This window comes from Equus quagga, chromosome 4, assembly GCF_021613505.1.
Source record: "Equus quagga isolate Etosha38 chromosome 4, UCLA_HA_Equagga_1.0, whole genome shotgun sequence".
Taxonomy (NCBI): Eukaryota; Metazoa; Chordata; class Mammalia; order Perissodactyla; family Equidae; genus Equus; species Equus quagga.
The window spans coordinates 82,427,068-82,441,860 of NC_060270.1; the positions used below are offsets into that span (position 1 = coordinate 82,427,068).

Sequence of the window (14,793 nt, forward strand, 5' to 3'; positions counted from 1 at the left end):
TTTATTAGCGCCTAATCATGATTGATTAGTGAAAGAGAAGGTGTGATACAATATTAAGGGGTTGAAATAGCTAAAAGGCCTGGGCAAAAATTACATGTAACATTGTTTCTGTCACATATCATAAAGTTAACACAGACCCACGAGTACGGCAAATAGTTTTACTGTTCTTTGTTCAAGTTTGGAGAACGCGAAATTTTGCACTAATATTTCCTCTCCCCACTAGTCCTGAGCACACCAATGCTTACTTTCACTTCTGTTTCTTAACTCTTGGCCTAAGGCAATTTTGAACTCTGTGGTTACGCTGATCTGTTTTCTGAAATTCTTTGCCCTTGGTTGTATCCCACGCAGGTTTTGTGTGTTAAATACGTGAATAAGATTGCCAAGGTAGTGCTAATTTGAAGTGAGGGGATCTGCTTTCCCAGTGTTCAAACTCCAGTAACCCTTGGATGAGTGAGTTATTTCTGATCCTCAGTTATTTTATCCGTAAAACGGGAATAATTTCTGCCGTGAAATTGTAAACAAGGTGAGAGTAGTAAAAAAAGATACAAGCGTGTGCTTACAGTGCTCAACACATAGTAAAACAATATTTTTTTCCACCCGCCTCTCCTTTTCTTGCGAAACCAGATAAACAGTTGAATGATGCGCCAAGTGAAAGGTTTTGGGGTCCTTAAACGATACTTGTGTCTGCTCTGGCAAAGCCTGAATTGTTAGTCCTTCAAACCTCTTTATTGAGAATATTCTAGATCAAGTATCTTTCTCCCCCAGGTGCGCTGAATAAAGTTTTTTCGCCTCTTCCTCTAAACTCCACGAGTTCGTGCCCTCGTCTGCCTCTTCAAACATTTGCTTAGATACAGCTTTGTTGACAAGCGTCCCGTCTTGCGATGCCGCCTGCTCTTCCGTGCTTCTCAAGCATCCTCGGCCGCCCCTAGGCGGACCCCTTCCTGAGACTTCCCATCAGAGGCTCATCTCCTCCCACCGTTCCACTGGGGCACTTTGTCTACGCAGACTGTGGTTTTTATTTCTCGTTGGACTGTGTACCGCTGTTTTTGTTTTAGCAGTTCATACACTTCTGGGCCCTCAGCAAGGGCTCAGTAAAGTTGTGCCTTGGCTTTCTAGCCTGTTACAGCCCCAAGGAAATCGTGCTCGGAACCGTGGTTGCCTTTCGCATCCTACGTGGATCAAACCAGTTAGGAGGCGTTATCGGTGGAGCTTTTGAGGGCAAAGAAAGTTGTATGTTGGGCCGAAGAGGGGGGTCCCCGTAAAACCTGGGGCCCTCGTCGTGCTTTCCAGACCGGCCCGAAACGCACCCCTCGGCCAGAGAGAGAGCCCAACACCCGTCGCAGGCGGGGGCGACAGCGGCTATCTGCAAAACCCGGCAGCGGATCCGGGCCGGCCCGGAAGTGGCGGCGCGCGAGGGAGGGGGGGGTAAAGCCTCGCGAGCCGACGCCGCCGCCGCGCGCAAGCGCTGTCGCGAGCTGGGGCCGGGGCTGGAGTCGCAACTCGGAAGCCGGAGCCCGGACGGGCCCGGGGCGGGGGGAGGCTGCGCGGGGGCGGGAGCGGCGGAGGCGGCCGCCCCTGGCGGCGGGTTTGTTTATCCCGGGGAAGAAGTTTAGGAGCTGGAGATAGGGAAGGAGGGCGGGCCGGGGAGGAGGGATGCGGTTCGGCGGAGGCGGCCGCCACAGGGACTCGCCGCCATCACCTCCGCTGCCGCGGCCGCCGCAGCTTCGGGCTCCCGGGGCCGCCTCAGCTGGAGAGAAGCCGCCGCCGGGACTGGCCGCTGCCGCCCCGCACGTCCGGGTAGGTGCCCCTCCTCCTCCGGGGTCCCCGCCGCAGCCCGGGCCGCTGCCCCCCCCCCCCCAGGACTCGCCTGCGCCCCCTTCCTCTTGGTCCCGGACCCCCACTCCTGCGGCGCTCCTTCCCCTTTCTGAGGGGCTACCTCTCGCCCCCCCCCCCCCCCCCCCCCCCCCCCCCCCCGGCCCGCCCTCCCTTACTCCCCTGTGATGCCCCCCCCACTCCCATTGATTTCCCAGCCTTCGCCTACCAGGATCCCCCTGACTTTCCTCCACATGCCCGCCCCTTTATACCTTGTCTCTTTTCCTTCGCACCCTGAGTTCCGCCCAAAGCAAGCAATACGCCCCCCACCCCCCACGGCGTCCACATCCCTAACTCCTCATCCCAGACAGACACACTCGCAATTATCATCCCTCTTACCCCATTTTATGGTGAATTCTCAGTTCCCCAGCCAGACCACTCAGTACCTCCACCCCCGTGGATGCCCTCAGCCTCGCTCCCTCTGAGTACACCTTTCCCTCTCATTACTTCTCTCTCACATTTACCAGGGTACTTCGAATCAACTCTGCTGTTCAGGGTCTGAGTCTTGAGTTTCCCCCTTCCTGTTTCCTTCTGCTGTCCTGTCTCCTAATTCCTCCTCTTGAGTCTGTGTATTTGTGTACTGAATCACATAAAGGGAAGGGGATGGTAGGATTTTCTCCCTCAAAACAGTAATAGATCTAGCAGAAATAAGATTCACCTTTTGCTTATCCCAACTTTTGGCTTCTTTCCCTGTGAATAGTGTCATTCAACCATACTTTTGAGGCTTCTGGTGCTTTGTCTGCATTTGCATAATCCTGGGCCTAGGTTGTTCCATAATATTACTTGTCTTCCCAGTTCCTCCTTACAGCTGAATCCACTGTGTCTTAGACTGGAAGCTTAAGTGATAAAACGTTCGTACGTTGGGAAATTGCATCTCTCCTGCCATAATGGGAAAGGTGGAATATTTCAAATTCTCATCCTGTTATTCTTGAGAGAAATGGTGCCTAGTGGTTAAGAGCTCAGACTCTGCAGCTGACCTGCCAGGGTCTAAACCCTTGCCTTGCTATCTCCCAGCTCTGGCCTTAGGCAAGTTATTTAATCTCTCTGTGTCTCAGTGTTCTTACAGCTATAAAATGAGAAGAGTGATATACTTCATAAGATGGTGGCGATAATTGCATAACTTAATGTAGGTAAAATGCAACAGTGCCTGGCACATGGTGAGCGTTCGATAAATGTTCTTTATTATCATCTCTTGACTTGGTTTGGCTGTTGGTAGGTAAATTATGAGAGGAGAAGGTGGGACAGGAAAGCTGCCTTTTTCGTTTAACACTTTTTGATGTAGATATGATTCATATTTTGTATTCTTATTTCGTTTGTATAAATTAATTCTTTCTGGTGTGGAAAGTACAGAGTTTTAGCTCCCTATTTTCAGCTAAGTTACCAGGCTAGAAGCAGGTCAGTCCCAATTTCAGACATCTGTTTGAAAAGTTAAAAATGTTATCTTTGTTTTGAGAATAAATGAAGTTGAAATATATACTAGATTTATTATGATGGGGAATAAGGATTTTTCAGATAAGAGTTTTAGTGCTGCAAATTCAATACTCAGAACTGATGGGGTTCTCACACCCATCTGTCCTTTATGTTGGGTTGCTACTCAAGATGGAGCTTTGGCTTTATTCAGAAGACTGGTGGCTTTTCTGTCTTAATGTGTTATGTTTACTCACATGACCATGCCTTGATGTTTCCCAAATTTTACTTACTCTTTAAAATCGTGACCATTTTTGTCGTATTAGCTTACCTCCTGTGCATTATTATTTTCTTGATACATTTTTTTGAACAACTCACTTAAAAAAAATCCAAATAGGTACTGTTTACTTTAGTGTTATAAATAGTAAAAATTTGAAATCACAATTTGCTGTCCTAGTTACACTTAAAAATATGTACATATGCAACTATCAAAATAAAAATGTTTGCCCATGTATAGCCTAAAATCATTTTTTGTGTCACCAATGGGGTGTACTCCAAACTTTGGGAGACACTGCCTTTGCTTAAGCTATTCCCTGGCCTAGAATAACCTTTGCTCTTTCCCCTGCATATCCAGATTCCACCTATCTTCCACCTATTTCTGTTTCTTACTATTGCTACATAGTTCTTGCCAACATTGGTTTCTTTGCTTCTTGGCTTTCCTACTGTCTATTCTGCATTTTTGGCTTTGGCTAACACAGGCAGCCCTGGCTCAAGAAAAATGACTCACCTATTATCAGACTTTTAAAGTTTATCGGAACTTTGAAGGAGTAGAATCAAAGTGACATTTACATCTACTCTGTGCTAAGCACTATTCCTTTGGTTTTTGTAAATATTCATTCTTTCCAGAAACATTTAATGAGCCCCTACTTCATGCTAGGTATTGGGGATGCACAAAAGCAGCCCCTCTCAACCAGGGTTCCAGTGAATATTAAGCCCTAATGCTCTCAGGCATCCCAAGGATGTAGTGAATTAACTCCTCTCCTGAGCACCTAAAAGGGGGCTAGCTCCATACCATCCTTGAGAGAGACAACTGAGGAAATAGTCACTTACTTCAGTTTGTGTATGGCTTCATTCTTACAGAACCTTGCTTGACAAAAGCTCCATCAGAGAATAATAATACAAACTCTGCTTGTTTTGCAGTTTAAATTTCAGTTTGGCACTGACAGACAATAAGCAAGTAAGCGGATAAAATTTATGAGAGCACTGGTAATATCAAAGATAATGATAATTGCTGACACTTAGAAAACACTGTGCCAGGCACTGTTTCATATGATTTGTGTATATTAACTTGTTTAAACCTCATAACAGTCCTTTGAAGAAGCCTTTATTGTATCTCCATTTCACAAATGAGGAACATGAGAAACAGAGTACTTCTCTTGCACAGATCACACAGCTAAGTAAGCAATGGAGCCAGGCAGTATGGTTGTAGAGTCTATTACCCTGGGTTGTCTCCCAAACCTTCCAATTTTTTGTTGGCTACTTTAGGCAAGGTTCTTCACCTTTCTGGAAAAAAATTTTTTTAAATCTCGACACAGGTTTCCCTGTCTTATTAGGTTGTTTAGGGAAGTAAAGAAGATTTAGCTTTGATAATGCGTCTGGTACACAGACTTTTCCCAAGTTTTATATATAATTAGATATTGAAGACATTTGCATTTAGTGGTCCTGCTCACCACTTTGTTTCCTGACTTGGATTTATTTACTTAGCAAAAGTTTATTGATAACTGATCTGTGCCAGGCACTGTGCTAGGCTCTGGTGACACGCATTAATGGAAAAGGTGTAGCTGGATTCATGGAGGTAAAAGACTTTGGGGGAATAAAAGAACCCAAACAAATAATTTCAAAAATAATTACAGTTATGATAATTGCCACAAAGGGAAATTATTATAAAAAACAAAAGCCCACTAGTGTATCAGAGAATGCTTCTCTGAGGAAACGACCTTTAGGCTGAAACCTGAAGGATGACCTGGAGTTACCCACGTGCTGTTGGCAATTTCAGCTTTCTAGAACTGAAAAGTCCTTTAGGGGCTGGGCCTTAGCAAATGAAGCTGGGTGATGTGAAATGAGACTGGAGCAGATCACAATGGTCAATCATTGCTAAGCATTTTGTACTTAATCCTAAGAGCAATGGGGAAGCTACTGGAGAATGTTAAACTGCTGAATAAGTTGCTTAAATTTTTGCTTTAAAAGCATCACTCGGCTGCTGTGTGGAGGACAGATTGAGAGGCAAGTGTAAGTGCAGGGAGACTAGTTAGGCCACTGCTTCTCAGACTCAGCTGGTGAAGGACCTGTTTTGTTTTCTAATCCATACTGGTACTTTAGTAACAGAGTAAAATGGATGTTGTGGCAGTGTTAAATTGCTATAAAAATTTCTACATGCTTCCTTTCAGTTTCTGTGTTTACCTTGTCTCAGACCAGTAACAATAATTCATGGGTTGGTGTTAGTCCATAGACCACACTTTGAGTAGAATTGAGTTCAGCTATTCTAGTAATTTAGGTGAGAGGTAGTGGAACCCTGGTCCAGGATGAATGTGATAGAGGTTAAGTAGCTGGATTTGACAGACTTTTGGGAAGTAGAATTGATAAGGTTTGGTGATGGATTAGATTTGATGATTTAGGAGGAGGAGAAGGCTGACTTCCAGGGTTAGTGGTTCTTGTACCTAACATAGGCATTACTGCACGAGGAGAGTTTTTGTTTGTTAGTTTCTGGGAAGGGGAATAATTCAGTTGGGAAGGGTCAGTATATAGTTTATAATTGACTTCTTAGTGTGGGAGGTGGGGAATGAGAGTGCCTAAGGAGAGAGCATAGTGAGAGAGAAGATAAAGGGACACATGAATCTTCAGCATTTGAACATTGGGAGAAAGAAATGGAGCAAAGGAGACTGAGGAGGTGTAGCCAAAGGTTGGAGGAATTTTCCTTGGCGTCACTGAAGTCAAGGCAGTGGACTGTTTGAAAAAGGAGGGAGTGGCTAATCAACTGTTGAATGAAGCTGAGGAATCAGTTAAGATGGCAACTAAAAAGTACACACTGGATTTAGCAACATGAAGAAAATTTTATATTTCTCGTTAGTCAGTCCGTCCATAAATTATTTGATGATGAATTTTGTTTTAATCTGCCAAAGCAACAATCCTAGATTTAGGATAAAATTATCATATCTATAGCATGAGCCATATCTTCCTTTCTGAGCTCAGACCCGTGGTTTTATTTTTCACCATCTGGATATGCTATAATCATCTCAAACTCTCTTTCTACAACTCATTCATTTAGAACATATTCAAACAGGATTTTTTTTTAAGTACTATTTATCAGGCATTGAATACTAGACTTTAGGAATGCGATTAGACCTCAGAGGCTGGGGCAATGGACAGTTAAATCTTGTCGTTATAATGTGATTAGGGCTGTCATAGCAGTTTACTCAGGTTGCCTTGGAAGCACAGAGAAGGGGCATCAGGGCAGGCTTTCTAAGGAGAATGACACTTGGGCAGCGTGTTTCCAAAAGACAAATGGGGGAGGTGGAGAGGGCTGTGCTGTGGTAGAGGAGTTTAAAGAAATGATTATTTTAGATATTTTGAAAGCATGCAAAGGCAAGGAATTGTGGCTATAGCATATGGGTGGTAGGTTAGAGAGATTGGCCATGTCGTTCAAAAGTTTTCCTCTTGAACTTCTTTCTTTTTGCTATTTTAATTAATATCATCACCACCCAAGTAGCCAACAAACATGGAGATATATTCTGAATATCTTAAAAAATTAAAGGTAATCTTTGTCGTAGTATTTATTATCCAAGGTTATGTTTTATTTTTGCTAGTTAGCTTTATAGTTTATATATTACACCTATACTTATAGAATCATTAAGTAACTGATAGCATAACTCAGATATTTTGGTTACACTTTAGTGATTTTTTTGGGGGAGAAATTTTATACATATAACTTTTTCTCAAATTTAAAAAGTTGAAACTGAAGGCCTAGGTAAGGATTATGAAGAGTTGACTACTAAACCTCAGGTATCTGGTCAGTGATGGTGCTTTTGGGCTCAGTAGAATAAGAACAGTCCTCGATACCTTAAATGCTGTTGGAGATAGTTGTCTAAGCGTCCTTAGACTGATCTCTTGCACCTTAGTAGAACACGGTTCAATTGCAGGGATTGCTTTCTGAAGAGTACTGTAGGTGGCAAAACCTCAGTTGGCAAGATCCAAGTCTCATAGAAAATAGTGTGTTAGAAGAGAAAATGATGTTAAAATGGATTTTAAAAGCACAGTAAATTAAGATTCTAGAAGACATCTGCTTTAAAATAAAAGGGGAGTGGGCTCTATCAAAACTTGCTTCTGAGATACCTTCGTGAGTTATTGTAGAAACATTGTCATGTTATTCTGACCTTCTACGGCAATCTTCCTTAAATTTCATATTAAGAAAATCTGTAACTTTTAAAGTTTATTTTTACTAGTTCTTGCTAGCTTTAGTATCTTTTGCTCTTGCCTTCTCCCTGGTTTTTAGTTTTTAAATCGCGCTAAATTCTTGTGTAACAGCTGTATGCTTTTCATATATTATTGTGGTTCTTACAGGTACACTATTCCAGGCCTTTTATTTATATACGTAAGTGGAGCTGCTCTGATATTCTTCATACTTACTTACATGTTCTAAGGAAGGACAGAATAATTGTTAGCATTATATTCTGAATTGAGTTATATAACTGTGAAACAGAACTTTGTATAGGTAAAAGCAGATTAAAAAAGTTTTTGTCTATGAATATAAAATTGCATTATCTCAAACCATGATTGGGATGGGTTATTTATATACCTGAAGTGCAAGTATGATGGAAATAATTCGTGTGTGCAATATGAGTATACTTAGAAAATACCCTCCCCACAAACACACACAAACTCTTTTGGGGTTGTCGTATTTGCTTTCATCCTTTATTAGATATAGGAATAAAAATAATTAGGAATAACTATTAAGAACAAAAACAAGAAAGAGAGGTTTCCTTCTCATTTTAGGTAATGTAAGACCTCAAAGGTTGTGGTATACCTGAAAAGTAGTATGATGCTTTTTAAGTATTATTTGAGATTTGTTAACAAAGAAGATACCATTGTTTCCCTTCTGGGTGTGTTTTCTGAAGCAAATTTAGGAGTTTTTTCTGGTGAGCATTTTGTCAGTAACATTTGAGAACTGGCTTGAATCAAGAGTTATCTTGATTTATACTTTACTGTTGATAGTTTTACTTTTCTCAGGTATCTTATTTTCACTGTTGTTTTGTCTGTCTGTCTCTCCCCACCCCAAGTCCTTTATCAACAAAAATGTTTTCATCCAATTGTATAATGAAACCAGTGTTTTTTCCCAGCAGAGTATAACCAGGTTTATTTGAACATCGCCTGAGAAACTGACAACTTACTACAGTAGAAAGACATCATTACATAGAATTTCCTCATAGATCATTTTGGTTTAAAGGGAAGAACTACCCTTTTTAAAGCACTTGTACCAGACACTCTGTCAAGTACTTTAGATATTTTATCTCATTTACTTGTCACTAACCCATGAGATATAGATAATACCGTAAGTTTTTTTTAAATTTTTTTAATTTTTGATGAGGAAGATTTGGCCTTGAGCTAACTTGTGTTGCCAGTCTTCCTCCTTTTGCTTGAAGAAGATTGTCCCTGAGCTAACATCTGTGCCAATATTCCTCTATTTTGTATGTGGGACACCACCACAGCATGGCTTGATGAGCAATGTAGAGGTCTGCGCCCAGGATCCAAACCCATGAAACCAAAGCCACCAAAGCAGCGCACATGAACTTAACCACTACGCCACCAGGCCAGCCCCTACCAGAAGTTTTTGAGTTGTACTTTCCATCAGTTACCAGGTGCACTGTGATTTTATGTACCCCAAAGAGAGAGAGCACTGTCAATTACAACTGTAATATGCCATCCATTTCAGAATATTAAAATATTAAAAAAATGGGTGTCTTAGAATTAATGAAACGTGACATTAGAGCTCCCTTGTTTTATGGTTATCAGCCTAGGTCCTCAAAATAACCAGCCTCCCAGCATCAAATGAGGTCAGGATAAATTTAGTCTGCTTTTCTTCAGAACTCTCTAGGCAGCATAGCATACAGGCTGAGTGTGCATCCAGTCTGCTATTCAATAACTTTGTCACTTTAGGCAACTTACTTAGCTTCTCTGCCTCAGTGTTCTCATCTATAAAACGGAAATGAGAATGGTACCTACCTCATAAAAGTTGTTGTAAGAACTAAATGAGTTATGCTTACATTTAGAATAGTGTTTTCCACATAGTTAAGTGCTTTGTATAAATGTTGGTTAATCCAAACGGTGATGATATTTCTGATCTAAGATATGTAGATAGATGATATGCTTTCACAGGAGTGAAAGAGGGCCTTATCAAATGGTTTTTTGGTGTTTTGTGCACAAAATAAAGATTAAAATATTTTATTGATTTGTAAGATTGCAGTCCTGAGGGTTTTTTTTTTGTTTTTGGTGAGGAATTTGGCCCTAGGCTCACTTCTGTTGCCAATCTTCCTCTTTTTGCTTGAGGAAGATTGTCAGTGAGCTAATATCCGTGCTGATCTTCCTCTACTTTATGTTGGATGCCACCACGGTGTGGCTTGACAAGCAGTGCTCGGTCTGCAACTGGGATCCTGACCTGTGAACCCTGGGCCGCCAAAGTGGAGTGCACGAATTTAACCACTGCACCACTGGGCCACCCCCAGTCTTGATGATTTTGGTATCTAAATAGCGTTTTTATTTTCATAGAAATAATACTGTATAAAACTTCAGCTGAAATCTGCTTTCCTTTCATCTCTGTTATGACATATTTAGTTAGAATATTGACAGGCTATGATGGATGTCTTGAAAATAACCTGTGATATACTTATGATGCCTGTCAACCTCATAAGGAATTCATTCTGAAATACTTTTAAAGAGTTTCAGTATTAAAGAACTATATTTAATTTTAGTTAAAACATCCCACTTCTACATTTTGAAGTATATGGAGGAAAAGTAATACTGAGGAAGTTTTTGTTTATTTTAGTGGTTTTATATGTACATGATTTTGTTGGTTCATTTGAGATTTAAAATCTTGTCATATACCCTGAAAACAAAAATAGGTTAAGACTTTCCTTTGAACTTCTTGATTTTTCCCACATTCCCACTTTTGCCTTGTTTTTATTTTGTCCTTTTTCTGTTTTGAGTTCACATCATTCATTTACTCCACAAATAGTTTTGACCAACATTTAAATGCCAGGTTCTGTGTTTACAGTGATGAATTGGAAATAGCCTTTGACCTGGAAGACTCACTATTTGGGATTTATTAATACTGTCCAGTCATTGAGTGCTTAGGCACAGTGCTGAAAACTTTGTATATGTACTCCTTTTGTTTTAATCCTCCCAACTACTCTGCTAGGTTAGGTCATTACTTTTCAAATGTTTCTACTAAGTAAATAGCAGAGAAGAGTGAGCTCTTGGCAGATGGAAGGGAGGTGAAGATCTGAGTGTGGTCAAGGTAGTAGTGGAGTGGGAGAGCTTTGGTGTTAAAATCCTTGTCAGATTAGTGTTTTCTTCTCAAAAGAATTCGATTCTTGCATTCTATTACTGTAATATAGCCGCCTTTATTTTAATATAAAAATGTTTTAAATTAGCACAAGAGAAGGTTCAAAAAAGTATTCTGTCCCAATTTTAGGGTGTAGGGAATATAGCACAGGACTTTATTATAAACATGTAGGCATCAAGGCTGATTATTTATTTATTAAATTTTTATTTGCTTTTTTATTTTAGGTAAACTTTTATTGAAACACACGTTCAAAGACATGCACATAGCATCATACAGCATGTACACCCTTGTTTCTGGCTTCTTACCCTAAACATTTATTTCTATTTATTTGTTTATTATTTTACTGAGGAAGAATAGCCCTGAGCTAACATTTGTTGCGAGTCTTCCTCCACTTTATATGTGAGTTGCTGCCGTAGCATGGCTGACGAGTGGTGTAGGCCTGTGCCCGGGATCCAAAGCTGCAAACCCAGGCTGCCAGGGGGAGCACGCCAAACTTAACCACTATGCCACAGGGCCAGCCCCACTAAACATTTATTTTTATGTGATCCATCCATGTAGTGTGTAGCAGTAGCTTATTCATTCTCATTCTGTGGTATTCCATTCTGTTATGTGACTATATATACTGTAATTTACCCATTCTACTGTTGATGAACATCTAGGTGGTTTTCTGTTTTGAGCCACAGTGAATAGTGTCCTTATAGAATATTCTTGTACATATCTTTTGGTACACATGTATACATTTCTGTAGGATATGTACCTTGTAATGGTATTGTTGGGCTATGGTGTGTGCTTATGTTCAATTTTAGTATATATTACTGTTTTCCGAAGTGGTAATACCAGTTTATAGTCTCATCAGTAGTGAATGAGCGTTCCATTTGTCCCACATACTCTGCAACTTTTGCTTGATTTTGTCTCATTTATTTAGCCATTCTTGTGGGTGTAAAGTGGTATTGTATTGTGAATAGGCTGGTTTTTCAAAATGAATATGACTCCTTTCCCCACTCATACCTACGTACCTCTCCCACATGCACACCAATGGAAAGTGGAGTAGAGACATATTTATTTTCACAAAACCCATCAGATGATTCTGGTTGCCTTGTCAGTTGATAAGATGCAGAATATAAAACAAATTTAAGTATAATTTAAGGAAAATGAGACTGTCATGAAAATTATAGCTTCACTGTATAGTTCACTGGCTTTCTGACATATCGTGCATTTCTGCCTAACTATTGCTAAACATGAGAAAGGTTTTAAGATTTTGCAAGCTAGTGAAAAGTTTTGTAGGCTCTTTTATTGAGTGAGTCTGCAACATTGTCCCAAAGCTCTGATTACACAATGCTGGAATGCACTTGCTCTTACTTGACTGTCTACCCAGATTGTAGGTTGTGTTCATTCATTATTTTGTGAGGTTTTGCTAACCCTTAAGTAAGGGAAACACTGTCTACATAGCAGAGCTTACTCAGTTTTCAGAACTTGAAAGTAGACAAAATTTTACCATATGCCCACAGTATGGTTTGTGTTGTTTTATATTTAATTTCTTGTTATTTATGGAGTTTATCTTGTGTCACAGAAGGCAGTATTACCTAATATGTATAAAACCAAGGATGCAAAAAATATTTTTGCATGTGTATCTTTTTCAGTGTTAGAATGGTGGTTAGTCTCTTCTCATTCCTCAGTGAATGTAGATCGCGTTAGAGTCTTATGTCGGAGAAGCACCATTCCTGTACCTTTTGGGAATCGTATTGATTTTTTTCTGTTAAAAAACACATTTAGACTTAGAGACGTATGACTCAGATAAGCCCATAGTTTTCCCTTTTTATAGCTAATATTTTTATATCTGACTACTTCTTACTGCTGCAAAGTACTGTTCCTAGGTGGAGTAGCCATTTGATAAACACTTGTGCTCTCCATATTCATAAGCAGTTACTGATTATCGCTGGTTATAAGAATCTTGGAATTATTAGCTCATCATCAGAAGAGCTGAGATGGCATTCATGTCCTTAAGGCATTCCTGTGAGGCACAAGAACAACTCAGTTTATTTTGCAAAGCATTTCCTCATGAGAGAGGTAGGGCTGGTAGGTGGATGGCAGTAGCCCACTTTTATTGTCTAGTTTCACTTTGTGTTACATCATTTCAGAAGAGACTGGATTAAAATCCTAGCATTGCTTTTCGTGGATCATTTTGCTTCATTTCTTTCTCTTTAGGCTTCTTTTTCTTTCTTTCATTTTTTTCTTTTTTTTCCCCTGTAAACTCAGCAGCTATGCAAAATGATTTTCTTTAAGAAAACATTTTACTTTAAGGAGAATTAAGCCATTTTACTGGTTATGGACACACAAGATATAATGATATAGACATGTGGATCCCTATCCTTTATCTTAAGACATGCTATTTTTCCAATTTTTTTCATAGATTGTATTACTAAGAGGTCCAAACAGTAGTAGTCCCTCATTTCTTTTTCAAGGATGATGGTTTATCCTGCTTTTGCCTAGGTTAATACTAAATTTCTGTCTTTTGTCCAGCATCCTATCTGATTGAGCATTTGTAACAGATATTTAATTTTTTTCTTTCTTTTTTTTTTGCTGAAGAAGATTCGCCCTGAGCTGTCATCCATTGCCAGTGTTCCTCTTTTTTTTTTGGCTTGAGGAAGGTGAGCCCTGAACTAACATCTGTGACAGTCTTCCTCTATTTTGTATGTGGGTCACCGCCACAGCATGGCTGACAAGTGGTGTAGGTCTGTGCCGAAGATCTGAACCCATGAACCCTGGCTCCTGAAGTGGATTGCTCCAAACTTAACCGCTAGGCCCCTAGATATTTAATTTTGAATGTATCAATCGTTGCATTAAAATAAGCCTGAGTGGATTTAGTAGACTTTTTACTTCAGCTGCTGCCATGAGCTAGTCTAGCCATATGTGAGATACATATGCAATAATGACTTCTATCTTTAACAGGTAATAAAATCTGAAAGGAATCTACCAAGTACACCTCTCTTTCCCTAACCCTCCTCAGATACAATGTAATCAATACCTTCCCTTAATGACAGTATTGGGGTGGGGATCTCCATGATTGGAAGTGGGCTGGGACACAAATGACTGAGGGCAACTAATTCCTTTCGGTATCAGGTGATGGTAACAGATAGATTTGATGCCACTGCCCTTGTTGAGCACTTTGGGCACCAGCCTGTTATTCCATGTTCAGTGCTGCAGCTTGCAAGGTTCTTGAAGTCACAAGGATGGCAGTAGGTGGTGTCAGTAGAAAATTACAGGTTATATGAGCTGAAATAGTGGCTGAGCAGTACTGCTGTAGAATGTGTAGAGCAGCACTGTTTTAATGCTTTGTGCAGTGGTAGAAATGTTCTGAATTCTGTACTTTCCATTCTAGCAGCCACTAGCCACATGTGTCTATTGAGCACTTAAAATGAGTCTAGTACAGCTGAGGAGCTGAATTCCCACTTTAATTTAATTATTTCATTATTTGGTCGACTTTTATTTTGCAACAAACCCTTTTGACAGCAATTAGTTAAAAACAGAAGTATGTATTTATTGAAAGCATATACTTAAGAGTCTGCTATTCTGCTGTTTTAAGATTTTCTACACCATTGCTCAGTGAACCAAATAAAAGAGCGGACAATGGGTGTTTAGATTGATAATGGAGTAGAGGGTTTACAGAATGATTGTGGTAAAAGAACAATGGAGTAAAATGTTAAGCATGCTTGCTAGAGAGCGTTTGAAGTGATGCATTGTGGGTTTTGAGTTTGATAAGGAAGAAAGTGAAGCCAGTATGGGGATAATGACTTCAGAAGAATGGGAAGGGCTCAATGAATTGTTGTTGTAAGAGATATTGGAGGATTAACTTGACAGAATGGGAATAAGTTCTGTTATGAAAATGATATACTGAAGTT

The 14,793-nt window shown here is 40.2% G+C and overlaps 1 protein-coding gene across 4 annotated transcripts in view; it reads left to right on the plus strand.

The window, feature by feature from the left end:
- Positions 1 to 1,500: 1,500 nt before the first annotated feature.
- Positions 1,501 to 14,793, plus strand: part of SPOPL (speckle type BTB/POZ protein like) — a 66,505-nt gene continuing 53,212 nt past the window's right edge. For all 4 annotated transcript variants that reach the window (XM_046659380.1, XM_046659381.1, XM_046659378.1 and 1 more), the window contains exon 1: positions 1,501 to 1,797. The gene's annotated coding sequence lies outside the window, so the exon portion shown is untranslated. The remainder of the gene's footprint in view (positions 1,798 to 14,793) is intronic.